Source organism: Papio anubis, chromosome 3 (assembly GCF_008728515.1).
Source record: "Papio anubis isolate 15944 chromosome 3, Panubis1.0, whole genome shotgun sequence".
NCBI lineage: Eukaryota > Metazoa > Chordata > Mammalia > Primates > Cercopithecidae > Papio > Papio anubis.
In genome coordinates this window covers 75,229,305-75,248,276 of record NC_044978.1, presented here as the reverse complement: position 1 = coordinate 75,248,276, position 18,972 = coordinate 75,229,305, and positions in this window count along the sequence as shown.

Here is an 18,972-nt window from a genome sequence, read left to right as displayed (position 1 = left end):
TAAGCCCAAATTTCTTCTTTTTTTTTTTTTTTTGGATCATATAGTAGATCGATTTTTTTTATTATACTTTAAGTTCTAGGGTACATGTACACAATGTGCAGGTTTGTTCCATATGTATACGTGTGCCACGTTGGTGTGCTGCATCCATTAATTCATCATTTACATTAGGTATATCTCCTAATGCTATCCCTCCCCCCTGCCCCCACCCCACGACAGGCCCCAGTGTGTGATGTTCCCCACCCTGTGTCCAAGTGTTCCCATTGTTCAGTTCCCACCTATGAATGAGAACATGCAGTGTTTGGTTTTCTGTCCTTGCAATAGTTTGCTCAGAATGATGGTTTCCAGCTTCATCCATGTCCCTACAAAGGACATGAACTCATCCTTTTTTATGGTTGCATAGTATTCCATGGTGTATATGTGCCACATTTTCTTATTTATTTTTATTTTTTTTTATTTTTTTTTTATTTTTTATTTTTTTTATTTTTTTATTTTTTTATTTTTTTTTAAATTTATTTATTATTATTGTACTGTAAGTTGTAGGGTACATGTGCATAACGTGCAGGTTTGTTACATATGTATACTTGTGCCTTGTTGGTGTGCTGCACCCATCAACTCGTCATTTACATCAGGTATAACTCCCAATGCAATCCCTCCCCCCTCCCCCCTCCCCATGATAGGCCCCGGTGTGTGATGTTCCCCTTCCCGAGTCCAAGTCATCTCATTGTTCAGTTCCCACCTATGAGTGAGAACATGCGGTGTTTGGTTTTCTGTTCTTGTGATAGTTTGCTAAGAATGATGGATTCCAGCTGCATCCATGTCCCTACAAAGGACGCAAACTCATCCTTTTTTATGGCTGCATAGTATTCCATGGTGTATATGTGCCACATTTTCTTAATCCAATCTGTCACTGATGGACATTTGGGTTGATTCCAAGTCTTTGCTATTGTACCACACATCTACAGCCATCTGATCTTTGACAAACCTGAGAGAAACAAGAAATGGGGAAAGGATTCCCTATTTAATAAATGGTGCTGGGAAAATTGGCTAGCCATAAGTAGAAAGCTGAAACTGGATCCTTTCCTTACTCCTTATACGAAAATTAATTCAAGATGGATTAGAGACTTAAATGTTAGACCTAATACCATAAAAATCCTAGAGGAAAACCTAGGTAGTACCATTCAGGACATAGGCATGGGCAAAGACTTCATGTCTAAAACACCAAAAGCAACGGCAGCAAAAGCCAAAATTGACAAATGGGATCTCATTAAACTAAAGAGCTTCTGCACAGCAAAAGAAACTACCATCAGAGTGAACAGGCAACCTACAGAATGGGAGAAAATTTTTGCAATCTACTCATCTGACAAAGGGCTAATATCCAGAACCTACAAAGAACTCAAACAAATTTACAAGAAAAAAACAAACAACCCCATCAAAAAGTGGGCAAAGGATATGAATAGACGTTTCTCAAAAGAAGACATTCATACAGCCAACAAACACATGAAAAAATGCTCATCATCACTGGCCATCAGAGAAATGCAAATCAAAACCACAATGAGATACCATCTCACACCAGTTAGAATGGCGATCATTCAAAAGTCAGGAAACAACAGGTGCTGGAGAGGATGTGGAGAAATAGGAACACTTTTACACTGTTGGTGGGATTGTAAACTAGTTCAACCATTATGGAAAACAGTATGGCGATTCCTCAAGGATCTAGAACTAGATGTACCATATGACCCAGCCATCCCATTACTGGGTATATACCCAAAGGATTATAAATTATGCTGCTATAAAGACACATGCACACGTATGTTTATTGCAGCACTATTCACAATACCAAATTTCTTCTTTCAGAACTCAAACAATATATGTAGATCCTAATGGTCATGACATTTAATGGACTACACATTTTTAAATTATTAAAGTACACAGTTTAAATAAAATATTTTTGCATATAACCAATACATATTTTAACATCTTTAAATTTTAATATATCATCATTTTATTTTATCTTTAAGTTTACTTCAGGTCAGTATGCTGATATAAAGAACAAACTTTAAAATAAAATCTCTTACACTGGCAACAGTAAAGATAATGGTAAGCAAGCAGGTCTCATTCATGCAACTGTTTTGGGCATCAGGTAGTTTTAAATGAACACTGGTGAACACTGCATTCCAATAATTAAACTGGTTTACTAAGTTTTTTCTCTTTGTAAAAAAAAAAAAAAACACATAGTCTAGGAAAACATCTTTCATCTGAGATATTGAAAAGGCACACTTTCTAGGATTCTTTGGTTCATATAATTAATTCTTCTGTTCTGCCTGATACATACATATTTTTTATTTCCAGCAGATTCCTTTTCTCTATTTACCCTGTTCCCAAATGAGTTTTTTAGACAATGGATAGTTTCAAATCAATTGTCTTGAATAATATAAGGACTATCTTGTTTATTCATGGGAAGTCTTCATCATAGTGTCTGGCACAAAGTAGGCAGTCTCTAACATGGGTGTCTGTACTCTCCCCAGACCAACATGTTTCCTCATCTTTCCCATTGTTCCCTCATTCAACAAATACTTACTGAGTGCCAGACAGGCTTGTCCAAAGCTATATAATAATGAACTGCCCAAGTGGGATGCATTATGGCACTAGACAGGGTCAAGGCCAAGACTATAATCAAGTTATATGGCCCATTTATATTTCCCAGTATTTCTAACAGAATTGTATCTTTTCAGTTTGAGTCTTCAATGGTTCTGTAAGCAAAAGCTCCCAGTAATTTGCCACTCTCTATGCCAAAATATAAAGATAATATAAAATTCTTCATTTATAGTATTTTTTCATAATAGAACATTATTTTACATCATAGTATCATTGTATTATTATCTATTTCTGAGTAACAAATGACCTCAACATCTAGCAGCTTAAAACAATGAATGTTTATTATCTCAAAAGATTTCTCAAAGTCAGGAATGCAGAAGTGGCTTCTGTCGGTGGGTCTGAGTCAGGGTTTCTCCTGAGATAATAGTCAGACGTTATCCAGGGCTGCAGTCATCTGAAGGCTTGACTGGGCCTAAAGCATTCAGGGGTTACATGGATATATTGTGCAGTGGTGAAGCCTGGGATTTTAGTGTGCTCATTGCCCATATAGTGAACATTGTATCCAATAGGTAATTTTGCAAACTTCCCCTTCCTACCCTCCAACTTTTGTAGTCCCTAATGTCTTTTATTTCTTTTTTTATATCCACATATACCTATTGTTTAGCTTCCACTTATAAGTAAGAACATGCAGTATTTAATTTTTCTCTTCCTGAGTTATTTCACCTAGGATAGTGGGCGCCAGCTCCATCATCATTGCTGCAAAAGACATGATTTCATTCTTTTTTATGGCTGCATAGTATTCCATGGCACAAATATATATATATATATGTATATATATATACACACACACACACACACACACACACACACACCACATTTTCTTTATTCAATCATCCATTGATGGATACTTAAGTTAATTCCATGACTTCAGTTTTGTGAACAGTGATGCAATAAACAGAGGTGTGCAGGGTCTTTTTGATATAATGATTTCTTTTCTTTTGGGTAGATAGTAGTGGGATTGCTGGATTAAATGGTAGTTCAAGTTTTAGTTTCTTAAGAAAGCCTCTTACAATTTTCCATGGTGGTTGTACTAATTTACATTTCTACTAACAGTGTGCAAGTGTTCCCATTTCTCCATATTCTCTCCAACATTTATCTTTTTTTTTTTTTTTTTTTTTTTTTTTTTATGATAGCCATTCTAACAGATGTGAGGTGATATCTCATTGTGGTTTTAATTTGCATTTCCCTGATTGGTGATGTTGAGCATTTTTTCATATACTTGTTGATCATCTGTATGTCTTCATTTAAGAAATGTCTGTTCAGATCCTTTGCCCATTTTTAAAGTGTGTTATTTATTTTCTTATTATTCATTGTTTGAGTTCCTTTTATATTTTGGATTTTCACCCCTTATCAGATGTATGGTTTGCAAATACATTATCCCATTTCATAGATTATCTCTTAACTGTTGATTGTTTCTTCGGCTGTGCACAAACTTTTAATATGACATAATCCCATTTGTGTATTTTTGCTTTTTGCTCTTGTAGTTCCACAGTTTCAAGTCAAGTGTTTAATCCATTTTGAGTTTGTTTCTGTGTATAGTGTGAGATAGGTGTCTGATTTTATTCCTTTGTCTCTGGATATAAAGTTTTGCCAACACCATTCATTGAGGAGACTGTTCTTTTCCCTATCTGTGTTCTTGGCAGCTTGATCAAAGTCAATTGATCATAAATGTGTGAGTTTACTTATGGGCTCTCTATTCTGTTCCATTGGTCTATGTGTCTGTTTTTATGCCAGTAGAGTGCTGTTTTGAGCACTTAACGTTGTAGTGGGTTTTGAAATCAGATAGTAATGCCTCTGGATTTTTCTTTTCCTCAAAATTGCCTTGGCTATTTGGAATCTTTTGTAGTTCCATATAAGTTTTAGGAATATTTTTTCTATTTCTGTGAAAAATGTCATTGGAATTTTGATAGGAATTGCATTGAATCTGTAGATCGCTTTGGGTAATATGAACATTTCAACATTAATTCTTCCAATCCATGAACATGTGACATGATTCTAATTTTATTATTTGTTAAGTACTGTCTCCATGATAAGCATTGTACTAAGGACCTTAAGAGATGAAAAACAGTAAATAAGACACAATCTCTGATACTAGGAATCTGATGATAACATCCACTTGTTTAGTGCTTTTCCTATAGACAAGATACATTATACATCTGACCTTCATCTACTGAGGTTAGCAGAGTAGATACTCTCCCCATTTTAGAGATGAGGAAAGTAAGGCTTAGGGCATTTAAAGGATTTATTGTGCACTACAGGCCAAGAAGTGTCAAAGGTATTCTAACTGCATGTAGAGCATGTTTTCTGTACACAAGGTACAAACTTAGAACATAGCTAATGCTTTCAAAAATGTGCACTGATTTGAAAACAAGAACACAAATGACTAAAATTTTAAAAAGCTGTTTCGAAGGATGCATGAGTGTTGCGAAGTAAGCATTGCTCTGGATCTCAAGTATGGAATATGAGATCCTTTATATCTCAGGATAATCTCCTACTGAGGCCCCAGAAAGGGAGTAAGGGGAAAGTGTCTGTGGACCAACATTATCTCTTAGGATTCATTCTTTGTTTTTAATATTAAAAAATACTTTCTCTGTTAGAGAAGTTTTAGGATCATAGCAAAATGGAGAAGAAATTACTGAGAGTTCTCATCGCCCCTGCCCTCACACATGCACATTCTCCTCTCTGTCAGTATCCAGCACCAGAGTGGTACATATGTTACAACTGATGAACCTGCATTGATACATCACTTTCACGAGAAGTCCCACAGTTTACATTGGTGTTCACTCTTGGTTTTGTACATTCTGTGGATGTGGACAAATGTAGATGATATATATCCACTACTATAGTAGTATACAGAATAGTTTCACTCTCCTAAAAATCCACTATGCTTCAACCATTCATCCCTCTTTTCTTTATAACCCTGCAACCACTGATCTTTCTACTATCTCCATATTAAACACTTAAAAAAATCATGCCTTTCATATAGCTTAAAATGTATTAATTCCTTCATTCCTTTATTGCTACTATCTCTTCATTTTATGCATCATCTTGTTTTACCTACTTTCTCTTGTTTAACAAAATGTTCGCTCCAAAAGAAAAGAGAAATTATATATTAAAAAATAAGAGTGTAATTACGAGATTTCTTCAGATACTCTCTACATGGATGGTTATCCATATCTTGGTTATATGGGGGAATTAGGTCATGTTCTTAGGTATTTTTGATTAGGATTTTTGATTAGGTATTTTTGTTTAAATTATGGATGTGTAAGAAAGTAATAGTTTCAAATACAAAATATATATTTGCATTACATAGGTTTAAAATGATAATTTCTCAAGTTTGGTATTAATTATAATTTTTAAAAATATCATTTTCCCTGGAGAGGTAGAAATGGCACCTAGGTCCAAGGGGAAATTACTTTACAGAAGCTATGTAATTTAATTGGATTTGCTTTTAATAATGTGTGACATGAAAAGGTTAATTTGAAATGTTAAGAAGCAGTGAATTCCTTGAAGAATTCACTAGAAGTTAGTTTCACTTTACAAATTACTTTGCTGTACCGTCTTTCTTGCCTGAGGGTCATTTGGTACTGAAGCTTAGGCTGTTGGATATAAACTAAGAATGAGAAGAAATAATATAATATCAAATAGAACAAAATTTTACATTCAAATGCTCTGATATAAAGGAAACCACCATTTTACACATTTTTAGGTACCTTTTATTTTTAGTATATTTTCAATTTAGTATATTTTAGTATATTTATTTTAGTATATTTTCAATTTAATGTCCTAAACCTAATGTCCTTTATTTTTAGTATATCTTCAATTTAGTAGATTTAGGATGCATATTTTAGTATATATAGTATATTTTCAATTTAATGTCCCAAACTTACACAAATTAATAATGTAGTTAAAAAGAAAGAAAAATTAGATTTAACGTGCTAAGAACAATTTTTACTTATTTTGTTTCATTATAGTGAATCCTTTTTGATTTAGCTTTTAGGAATCATTATTCCTAAGTGTGATTTTGAAATACTTCTTTCAGTTCATGTAGCTGTAAGTTTTAGACCTGATAAATGGAGAAATGTTTAACATTCCTGCTCAGAATTTGAATATGTAGTACAAGTATTCTAATAAAGTAAAAAATAAAATAACCTTTTTTTATGTTAGGTAGTTCACTGGTTATTGGCCCAGTAATAAGTCATCTCATAAGTCAAATAGTTTCAAGGCCAGCACCTTAGTATAATTTATAAATTCACTCATCTGTCAAGTATTTATTAAATACCTTTTAATTCTTTACAAAAGTACACAATCCTGGCTCTCTTTTCCTGATTTTCAATATAAAGCTTGACTTACGACTAAAGTAAATAGCAGCAGTATCACATGGGACTACCCTCTCAGGTTAGGGATTTTTGTACTGTAAGAATTTCCTCCAGAATATTTACAGATTCAACTAAATTTTTGTAACAAAATACATCCTTTCACAACTACCTAAAATAATAAAAAATGTGAGCTCTTGACACCTGTGAAGTTTAGAGAAAAAATAGTGGTTGCAGAAGGACTCAAATATAAACTGGAAAAGCCAAGACGGAGGGCTGCTGGGAGCTATTGTTCTCTAGGTGAGGTTAGCTTATAGAATGCAAACAGGCTTCAATTCTAGTGGTTCTGTAACCAGGGGCAGCTCAGCTAACCTCTCTCAGTTTGCTTCTTTCTGTGGGAACAGCAACCATCCCAGAGCATTTTTGTGGGAACTAAAAATAATACACGAAGAAGTTCTCAATATAAATGGCCTTTATTCATTCATTTTGCACTTGATATTAATAAATATTTATTTATACCTTTAGATTAGGCACGAGGCTCCCATGTGCTAGTGAAGGAGGAAGGCATGGCTTCTCATTTAGAAATTTTACCATAATGGAGGAGAATGTTATGTAACTGCTAGTTGCCCAGTGCGATGGTTAATACTGACTGTCTACTTGATTGGATTGAAGGATGCAAAATATTGATACTGGGTGTGTCTGTGAGGGTGTTGTCAAAAGAGATCGACGTTTGAGTCAGTGGGCTGGGGAAGACAGACCTACCCTTAATCTGGTGGACACAATCTAATCAGCTCCCAGTGAATATAAAGCAGGCAGAAAAATCTGAAAAGGCGAGATTGGTCTAGCCTCCTAACCTACGTCTTTCTCCCGTGCTGGATGCTTCCTGCCCTCAAACATTGGATTCCAAGTTCTTCAGTTTTGAGACTCAGACTGGCTCTCCTTCCTCCTCAAGCTTGCAGACGGCCTATTGTGGGATCTTCTGATCGTGTAAGTTAATATTTAATAAAGTCTATCAGGAGATACACACACGCGCGCGCACACACACACACACAGAGGATATCTTTATCTATAAATATATAGATATATCTCCTGTCAGTTCTGTCCTTCTAGGGAACCCTGACTAATACACCCACCTTCATGAGTGGCTATTAGAACATCCCAAGTAAAAGAATAGGCAAAAATGTTTAGTATCATTCTATGAGATGGTGATGTAGAAGTGGCATTTGTAGGTGTCCCCAGATTTCTGTGCTAAGTTCAGTCGTTGTTGTTTTCATTTAATGTTTATTAACTGGATTTATAATATTATATTTTCATTTTTTTATAGTACAGAGTGAAGAAAAGACTGAGATACTGATAATTATTTTCCGAATGCAGAAGTAGCATGATCTATAGGCCAATAGGAATTATATCAAGAGTGAGGAAATATAATCTTTGATCATTTAAAAAATATTAGTGCAATCATAGATAATTAACTTAATCTCCTTGTGGCATGATTCCACATTTGCTAAATAAACAGCTTGTCCAAGTTCATTTAATGAAAATCATATCAACAAATATTTATTCAATAATATTCTATGCGTCATGGAAAAAAGTAGAAGCCCCCAGTTTTCAGTCAAGCTAAAGAGATGAGAATTCAAACTATGAAATGAGATTTAAAAATGAGACAGAAGAAGATTTCGTAGGACAAGAAACGTTTACTTGCCAATGAATGGTACATGCCATATGTGCTATAGGAACTAAAATGAGAAAAAGATTGATCCACACTATTAAGGGTATGGAAGAATTTATAAGAAATGTAGAGGGGCTACTAAATCCTGAAAGATATAAACATTTGAATACATGAAAAATGTCAAAGTGAAGAGAATGTCTAAAGATACTTCGGGTCTATAAATCCCTTTAGGAAGTAAAAAATAAATCCTGTTCTCAACTAAATGGATAGACAGTACATGTTCCTTAAAAAATAACTAATCTTTTTCTAAAAAGTGCTGCTAAACCTGCCTTTAGGATTATCTCACATGCAACGAACAAAAGGACACAAGGATACATACAAGCAAACACATACCATGTCATTTACTGGTCAGATATTTAAGAATGAATGATGCCCTAGGTCAGCATTTTATTGTTGTTGTTGACTGGTCACTATTTACTAAAGTCCATCCTTTATTTGCAAATAAAATTTTAATCTCTTAAAATATCCTCTATACATAGTTAGGGGTGTGGATATTGATACTGCACCACCTACATTTAAATTCTAGTCTCACTACCTACAACAGGTATGACTTTGGATAAGTCACTTAACCTCCCTGTTTCTCAGTTTCTTCTTTAGTAAAAAGGGGATAATAATAGTACCTATTACACAGCGTTGCTGAGAGAATTAATTTATATATATAAAGTATTTAAAAGGGAGCCTGGCACATTGTATTATGTGTGTGGGAGCTGCTTATATGATTTGATGTGTGTGTGTGTGTATATATATAATATATAATATATATGTTATACATAGATGGTTCCTGACTTATGGCAGTTCAACTTATGATTTTTTGAATTCACAATAGGTTTATTGGGGCATTAAATGTATTTTTGATTTATAATATTATTGACTAGATAGGTTTATCAGGAAATAATCCCATTGTGAGTCAAGAAGCATCTGTATACATACACATATATAAATATATAAGCAAATATATATTTAAATATATAAAATAAATATTTAAGTATAAATATATAATACTAGCATCTTTACATATACAAATATATGTATATAAGGAGTGCTAGTAACTTAAATAAATGATAATGATTATGTTTAATCATAATTTTCAGTCATAGAATGATTACTGTTGAAGACAATATAATGTTTACTAAGTGATAGAGAAGCAAAAATGAGACTCTTTGAGACAATGTATTAGAAAAAGATAAAATTGAAAATTGGCCCCACAACACATTCGATATTTATCTTATAAACCATAATATGGTTCACATTTTTTCTCAAAGCATTAGTGTTTCTGAAAGTCAGTTCTGTAGCCATTGGGATCACCTAATATGCAGATAACCTCATGAGGCAGCATCAGCTGATGAATTCTCTGGCTTTGTTTACTTTGAGATGTTTTAAAATTTCATTGGATTGAGTGAACTCTGCCATCTTTTAACAACTAGTTTTCTCCTATGCACAGTAGCCTAGATTAAATAAGGCTAGAAACTTTCAATATAGTAGGTGTTTCTTTCTTATCATGCTCGGGTTCAATGTATAAAGTGAAAAATAATTTATGTATGCATTGTTGCATCTGGCTACTAAGGTGTGCAGCAAAGGCTTCATATTTTATTTATAATTTGTAATGATGAAAGGTTTGATTAAATATACAAATATAGCTACAGAGCCACTGCTCATTAAGGATATCTGATTTCTTCTGACTTTTTTTTTCTATGAAAGAGGGTTGGTGTCATTTAGGAATTTTTTTTTTTTTAAATACTGAAGCCCAGGGGACAAACTATTTAGTTTCTTGGTTAACCTTAGTTATTATTTATATTCTTTTATGACTCTCTAGGCTCTCTCTGATGAATACTATTACGTCAGAAAATTCTTTATTTAATTTCCTCTTTATCGCCCCAGATCCTATATATTGAACATAATATCAAACCTTACTAATTTAAAATCCTGTGCCTGAGTGATACATACTTTTGTGTTCATTTTATTATCTAGCATAGTATTAGTGTGCAATTTCTTCTATTACAATTTTGAAAGCTATAATGATAGCACAGTCAAGTAACTATGTGTTACTTATCCATAATTAATGAAAACAAAACTTGTTTCATGAGACAATTTATATGTGATGGATGTGCCAGAAACGTTCTTCATAAATACTTAGGGTATATTTGTTCTATTTTAAGGAATAAAATAATACAATTAGTTTGAATTTATCATCTCATTATTTTTGAGTAGGCAAGGATTAGTTCAGCCATCACACAACATTTACCGACTAGTACTAATCAAGAAGGAATGCCCTAGCCTTTTCTATTTAACAAATCTTTTATTTTTAATGAAGCAGATTAAAAGTTGATTAAGTTACCTAAAGTATACTTACTTTGAATTCCTTGCTTAATGTGGGTTCCATGGGCAGACTTCACTGTTTTTAGAAAATGTTTTCCTCCTGGCCCGCCATTACTAACCCTCCAAAGTATTCTTCAAAAAGGACCACGAGTATCATCTTGTTTACAGCTTGAATAGAATGACCTAAGGTAGCCAGCATAAATCCAAGAACTATTACTCAGAAAAACTTATTTAGTTATAAAATTAGTCTACAGCAGTAGTTTTCATGGAATCTTTGGAGCCCTGTTTATTTAAGACATCTCATCCCGACAGAAACAGAAGGGACTTGTTTTGAAAATCAATGTTCTAGACTAGAGAATCCATTTTTTTTCTTTCCCCAATCACTTTATATACAAATTGATAACTAGGGTTGTTAAAGCCTGCATACATATTGAAAACTAGATACAATGAAGGCAAAGAATTACTATATATATTCCTAAATCTCTAAATTACGTTTGAGATAACCCTAGATATCATTTGATAATTAGGTTAAAAAATGATTCTTTCTGCCCATTATTCTCCATATTAACCAACCCTATCATTGTTTAATTTGAACTTTGCTTACAAGTCAACATCTAAATCTTTAGTTTCATTTGTGTAGCTACTCTGCCTTCCACTCTCACAGTTAATGCAATACCAGGTATATGAAAGAGAAGTTATTGTGAGCCTGTTCCTTAGACTCTCCTCAGTGCTAAGAGAAGCATAAACATCTTACGTATAAGCAGTCTAAAAATAAGATTTCTTGGCAAAACCTCCATGCTTCCTGCTGCTTTTCACTGCACAGATCATTCCCTGGCATAACAATCCCTTCATTTCAGCTGTACTGCTCATAATATTTTTGTTCTCCAGAATTATAGCTCTTTTGTTACAGGTTGATGAAGCTTAGTGGATGGAAATGCTATGCATTTATACTAAATAAATACATCCTTCTTAGCTTTTCTCCATAGACATGTCTTTGACCACACACTGCATCATTCATTCCTCCATTCATAAAACATCTAGTGAATATGTAATGTTTGAAGTTCTGTGGTTCTGTGTAAAGATTATAAAGACAAAAAGAGAAAAAAGAAAAAATCTTCCCTATGAAGAGCCTGAATGAATAATGGTATGGGAACCCTAATTACAAAAAAGGGATGAGCACTTCAAACATGTATGGGGTTCTGAAATTGAAACAGTGATCTAATTCTAGTGCAGATTAGGAGCCAGAAAAAGGCTAGGTCCTCACTAAATATTAGTTGAATGAATAAAAAGATCATGATACTATTCTCGAATCCTAGCCAATGTAAAAGACATTAAGTAGAAAAAAATAAGGTTTTTATTTTACAGTAAATGAGACAAAAACATTTATTTGTTGGCAATATGGCATATACAAAGAATATCCAAGAAAATGATTTGAAAACCATTGAATGAACAAAATGATTCTAAAAATGGATCAGGTATATGAAGGATACAAAAAATCAAGAGTTTTTCAATGTAATAATTACTATTTAGTGGATGTACTGAAAGAAAATTATTTTATTTCGAATAGCAACAAAATATTATCAAGGGAAAATCCTAAGAAGAAATACCATGATTCTCATGAATTACAGAACTTTACAAAAAAAAGAGAAAACTCATGTGTAAAGACAAAATATTCCTCATGAGAGTATTTTAAATATCTCAGTTCTTTCCAAATTAATTTACACACTCATTATAATTCTAAGTGGAAAGAATGTAGGATCATTTTAGGACTGTGAAATAACGGTTTGAGTATTTATCTGGAATGATTAAAAACTTAAAGGAGCTAAATGCCTTTTTTTTTTTTTTGAGAAAAAATAAGCAGGAATCTTGCCTATTAAGAAAATAGGCCTAATAGATTTAAAAATATATTATAAAACTAGAAATACATCATTTGTTGTTATAAGAATTGATAAACTAATCAAACAATAGTGTATATGTTGTGTATATATGTTTATGTAATATATTTATTAAAAGTTATTTATACATATAGAGGTAGATGGATGGATTCTTCAACAAATGACATTGAGAAATGGCCTTTTTCTTCACGGTGGGAATGGGGGTTGTCACCTTAAACCTCATTATATCATGTACCAATAGCAAGCAGTAGTGAATCAAAAAGTTAAATATAAAAAAAATCTAAAATATACTAGGAGAAATTTTAAATATTAGCAGAATAGGTGTATATCATCTAAGAATATACACTATGTAAGAAAATACAAATGAAATACAAAATTTAAAACTTTTTGTATGGGAAAAACCTCTAAAAGGTGAATGAGAAACTAGGAAAATGTAATAAATTATAAACAAGAAATTAATATGCTTACCATATAAAGACTTTCAAAGAACAATGAAAAAATGTTTTAGCTCCCAACAGAAAAACTGTAGACAATTCATACAATAAAAAACAAAATGGCCACAAAAAATTGTGTAAACTCTCAAACTCACTAATCATAGAAAAGTAATTAAAAGGCCGGGCGCAGTGGCCCATGCCTGTGATCCCAGCACTTTGGGAGCTCGAGGTGGGCAGATCACCTGAGGTCAGAAGTTTGAGACCAGCCTGGCCAACATGGTGAAACTTCATCTCTACTAAAAATACAAAAATTAGCCCAGCACGGTGGTGTGTGCCTGTAATCGCAGCTACTCGGGAGGCTCAGGCAGGAAAATAACTTGAACTTGAGAGGCAGAGGTTGCAGCGAGCTGAGATCATGCCACTGAACTCCAGCCTGGGCGGCAGAATGAGACTTTGTCTAAAAAAAAAAAAAAAGAAAAGCAAGTAAAAATAAGTTGTAATAAATGCCAAAAACACAGAAATCCTCAATGTTGCTGAAGATATGATTAGACAGACTGTTTTATATAATGCTGGCCAAAGTCTAATAGAAATATTATTTCTTAGAAAACAGATTTTTAGGAAAACAGATTTATATACATTTATCTTTGCATAATTTAATGAGAAAATTATAAACAACCTAAATATCCAGTTATAAGGGAATGTGTGTATCACTTTTGTTACATCTATAAAAGGTACTACCAGTAAATATTTAGCTTTCAGAGAAGAGCATTTATTATTATTATTTTTTTTTTTTTAAATTTATTTATTATTATTATACTGTAAGTTGTAGGGTACATGTGCATAACGTGCAGGTTTTTTACATATGTATACTTGTGCCTTGTTGGTGTGCTGCACCCATCAACTCGTCATTTACATCAGGTATAACTCCCAATGCAATCCCTCCCCCCTCCCCCCTCCCCATGATAGGCCCCGGTGTGTGATGTTCCCCTTCCTGAGTCCAAGTGATCTCGTTGTTCAGTTCCCACCTATGAGTGAGAACATGCGGTGTTTGGTTTTCTGTTCTTGTGATAGTTTGCTAAGAATGATGGATTCCAGCTGCATCCATGTCCCTACAAAGGACACAAACTCATCCTTTTTGATGGCTGCATAGTATTCCATGGTGTATATGTGCCACATTTTCTTAATCCAATCTGTCACTGATGGACATTTGGGTTGATTCCAAGTCTTTGCTATTGTGAATAGTGCTGCAATAAACATACGTGTGCATGTGTCTTTATAGCAGCATAATTTATAATCCTTTGGGTATATCCCCAGTAATGGGATGGCTGGGTCATATGGTACATCTAGTTCTAGATCCTTGAGGAATCGCCATACTGTTTTCCATAATGGTTGAACTAGTTTACAATCCCACCAACAGTGTAAAAGTGTTCCTATTTCTCCACATCCTCTCCAGCACCTGTTGTTTCCTGACTTTTGAATGATCGCCATTCTAACTGGTGTGAGATGGTATCTCATTGTGGTTTTGATTTGCATTTCTCTGATGGCCAGTGATGATGAGCATTTTTTCATGTGTTTGTTGGCTGTATGAATGTCTTCTTTTGAGAAATGTCTATTCATATCCTTTGCCCACTTTTTGATGGGGTTGTTTGTTTTTTTCTTGTAAATTTGTTTGAGTTCTTTGTAGGTTCTGGATATTAGCCCTTTGTCAGATGAGTAGATTGCAAAAATTTTCTCCCATTCTGTAGGTTGCCTGTTCACTCTGATGGTAGTTTCTTTTGCTGTGCAGAAGCTCTTTAGTTTAATGAGATCCCATTTGTCAATTTTGGCTTTTGCTGCCGTTGCTTTTGGTGTTTTAGACATGAAGTCTTTGCCCATGCCTATGTCCTGAATGGTACTACCTAGGTTTTCCTCTAGGATTTTTATGGTATTAGGTCTAACATTTAAGTCTCTAATCCATCTTGAATTAATTTTCGTATAAGGAGTAAGGAAAGGATCCAGTTTCAGCTTTCTACTTATGGCTAGCCAATTTTCCCAGCACCATTTATTAAATAGGGAATCCTTTCCCCATTTCTTGTTTCTCTCAGGTTTGTCAAAGATCAGATGGCTGTAGATGTGTGGTATTATTTCTGAGGACTCTGTTCTGTTCCATTGGTCTGTATCTCTGTTTTGGTACCAGTACCATGCTGTTTTGGTTACTGTAGCCTTGTAGTATAGTTTGAAGTCAGGTAGCGTGATGCCTCCAGCTTTGTTCTTTTGACTTAGGATTGTCTTGGAGATGCGGGCTCTTTTTTGGTTCCATATGAACTTTAAAGCAGTTTTTTCCAATTCTGTGAAGAAACTCATTGGTAGCTTGATGGGGATGGCATTGAATCTATAAATTACCTTGGGCAGTATGGCCATTTTCACGATATTGATTCTTCCTATCCATGAGCATGGTATGTTCTTCCATTTGTTTGTGTCCTCTTTTATTTCAGTGAGCAGTGGTTTGTAGTTCTCCTTGAAGAGGTCCTTTACATCCCTTGTAAGTTGGATTCCTAGGTATTTGATTCTCTTTGAAGCAATTGTGAATGGAAGTTCATTCATGATTTGGCTCTCTGTTTGTCTGTTACTGGTGTATAAGAATGCTTGTGATTTTTGCACATTAATTTTGTATCCTGAGACTTTGCTGAAGTTGCTTATCAGCTTAAGGAGATTTTGGGCTGAGACAATGGGGTTTTCTAAATATACAATCATGTCATCTGCAAACAGGGACAATTTGACTTCTTCTTTTCCTAACTGAATACCCCTGATTTCTTTCTCTTGCCTAATTGCCCTAGCCAGAACTTCCAACACTATGTTGAATAGGAGTGGTGAGAGAGGGCATCCCTGTCTTGTGCCAGTGTTCAAAGGGAATTTTTCCAGTTTTTGCCCATTCAGTATGATATTGGCTGTGGGTTTGTCATAAATAGCTCTTATTATTTTGAGGTACGTTCCATCAATACCGAATTTATTGAGTGTTTTTAGCATGAAGGGCTGTTGAATTTTGTCAAAAGCCTTTTCTGCATCTATTGAGATAATCATGTGGTTCTTGTCTTTGGTTCTGTTTATATGCTGGATTATGTTTATTGATTTGCGAATGTTGAACCAGCCTTGCATCCCAGGGATGAAGCCCACTTGATCATGGTGGATAAGCTTTTTGATGTGTTGCTGAATCCGGTTTGCCAGTATTTTATTGAGGATTTTTGCATCGATGTTCATCAGGGATATTGGTCTAAAATTCTCTTTTTTTGTTGTATCTCTGCCAGGCTTTGGTATCAGGATGATGTTGGCCTCATAAAATGAGTTAGGGAGGATTCCCTCTTTTTCTATTGATTGGAATAGTTTCAGAAGGAATGGTACCAACTCCTCCTTGTACCTCTGGTAGAATTCAGCTGTGAATCCATCTGGTCCTGGACTTTTTTTGGTTGGTAGGCTATTAATTGTTGCCTCAATTTCAGAGCCTGCTATTGGTCTATTCAGGGATTCAACTTCTTCCTGGTTTAGTCTTGGAAGAGTGTAAGTGTCCAGGAAATTATCCATTTCTTCTAGGTTTTCCAGTTTATTTGCGTAGAGGTGTTTATAGTATTCTCTGATGGTAGTTTGTATTTCTGTGGGGTCGGTGGTGATATCCCCTTTATCATTTTTAATTGCGTCGATTTGATTCTTCTCTCTTTTCTTCTTTATTAGTCTTACTAGTGGTCTGTCAATTTTGTTGATCTTTTCAAAAAACCAACTCCTGGATTCATTGATTTTTTGGAGGGTTTTTTGTGTCTCTATCTCCTTCAGTTCTGCTCTGATCTTAGTTATTTCTAGCCTTCTGCTAGCTTTCGAATGTGTTTGCTCTTGCTTCTCTAATTCTTTTAATTGCGATGTTAGAGTGTCAATTTTTGATCTTTCCTGCTTTCTCTTGTGGGCATTTAGTGCTATAAATTTCCCTCTACACACTGCTTTAAATGTGTCCCAGAGATTCTGGTATGTTGTATCTTTGTTCTCATTGGTTTCAAAGAACATCTTTATTTCTGCCTTCATTTCGTTATGTACCCAGTAGTCATTCAGGAGCAGGTTGTTCAGTTTCCATGTAGTTGAGCGGTTTTGATTGAGTTTCTTAGTCCTGAGTTCTAGTTTGATTGCACTGTGGTCTGAGAGACAGTTTGTTATAATTTCTGTTGTTGTACATTTGCTGAGGAGTGCTTTACTTCCAATTATATGGTCAATTTTGGAGTAAGTACGATGTGGTGCTGAGAAGAATGTATATTCTGTTGATTTGGGGTGGAGAGTTCTATAGATGTCTATTAGGTCTGCTTGCTGCAGAGATGAGTTCAATTCCTGGATATCCTTGTTAACTTTCTGTCTCGTTGATCTGTCTAATGTTGACAGTGGAGTGTTGAAGTCTCCCATTATTATTGTATGGGAGTCTAAGTCTCTTTGTAAGTCTCTAAGGACTTGCTTTATGAATCTGGGTGCTCCTGTATTGGGTGCATATATATTTAGGATAGTTAGCTCTTCCTGTTAAATTGATCCCTTTACCATTATGTAATGGCCTTCTTTGTCTCTTTTGATTTTTGATGGTTTAAAGTCTGTTTTATCAGAGACTAGTATTGCAACCCCCGCTTTTTTTTGTTCTCCATTTGCTTGGTAAATCTTCCTCCATCCCTTTATTTTGAGCCTATGTATGTCTCTGTGTGTGAGATGGGTCTCCTGAATACAGCAGACTGATGGGTCTTGACTCTTTATCCAGTTTGCCAGTCTGTGTCTCTTAATTGGAGCATTTAGTCCATTTACATTTAAGGTTAAGATTGTTATGTGTGAACTTGATCCTGCCATTATGATATTAACTGGTTATTTTGCTCATTAGTTGATATAGTTTCTTCCTAGCCTCGATGGTCTTTACATTTTGGCATGTTTTTGAGATGGCTGGTACCGGTTGTTCCTTTCCATGTTTAGTACTTCCTTCAGGGTCTCTTGTAAGGCAGGCCTAGTGGTGACAAAATCTCTAAGCATTTGCTTATCTGTAAAGGATTTTATTTCTCCTTCACTTATGAAACTTAGTTTGGCTGGATATGAAATTCTGGGTTTAAAATTCTTTTCTTTAAGAATGTTGAATATTGGCCCCCACTCTCTTCTGGCTTGGAGAGTTTCTGCCAAGAGATCTGCTGTGAGTCTGATGGGCTTCCCTTTGTGGGTAACCCGACCTTTCTCTCTGGCTGCCCTTAAGATTTTTTCCTTCATTTCAACTTTGGTGAATCTGGCAATTATGTGTCTTGGAGTTGCTCTTCTCGAGGAGTATCTTTGTGGCGTTCTCTGTATTTCCTGGATTTGAATGTTGGCCTGCCCTACTAGGTTGGGGAAGTTCTCCTGGATGATATCCTGAAGAGTGTTTTCCAACTTGGTTCCATTTTCCCCCTCACTTTCAGGCACCCCAATCAGACGTAGATTTGGTCTTTTTACATAATCCCATACTTCTTGCAGGCTTTGTTCATTTCTTTTTCTTCTTTTTTCTTTTGGTTTCTCTTCTCGCTTCATTTCATTCATTTGATCCTCAATCGCTGATACTCTTTCTTCCAGTTGATCGAGTCGGTTACTGAAGCTTGTGCATTTGTCACGTATTT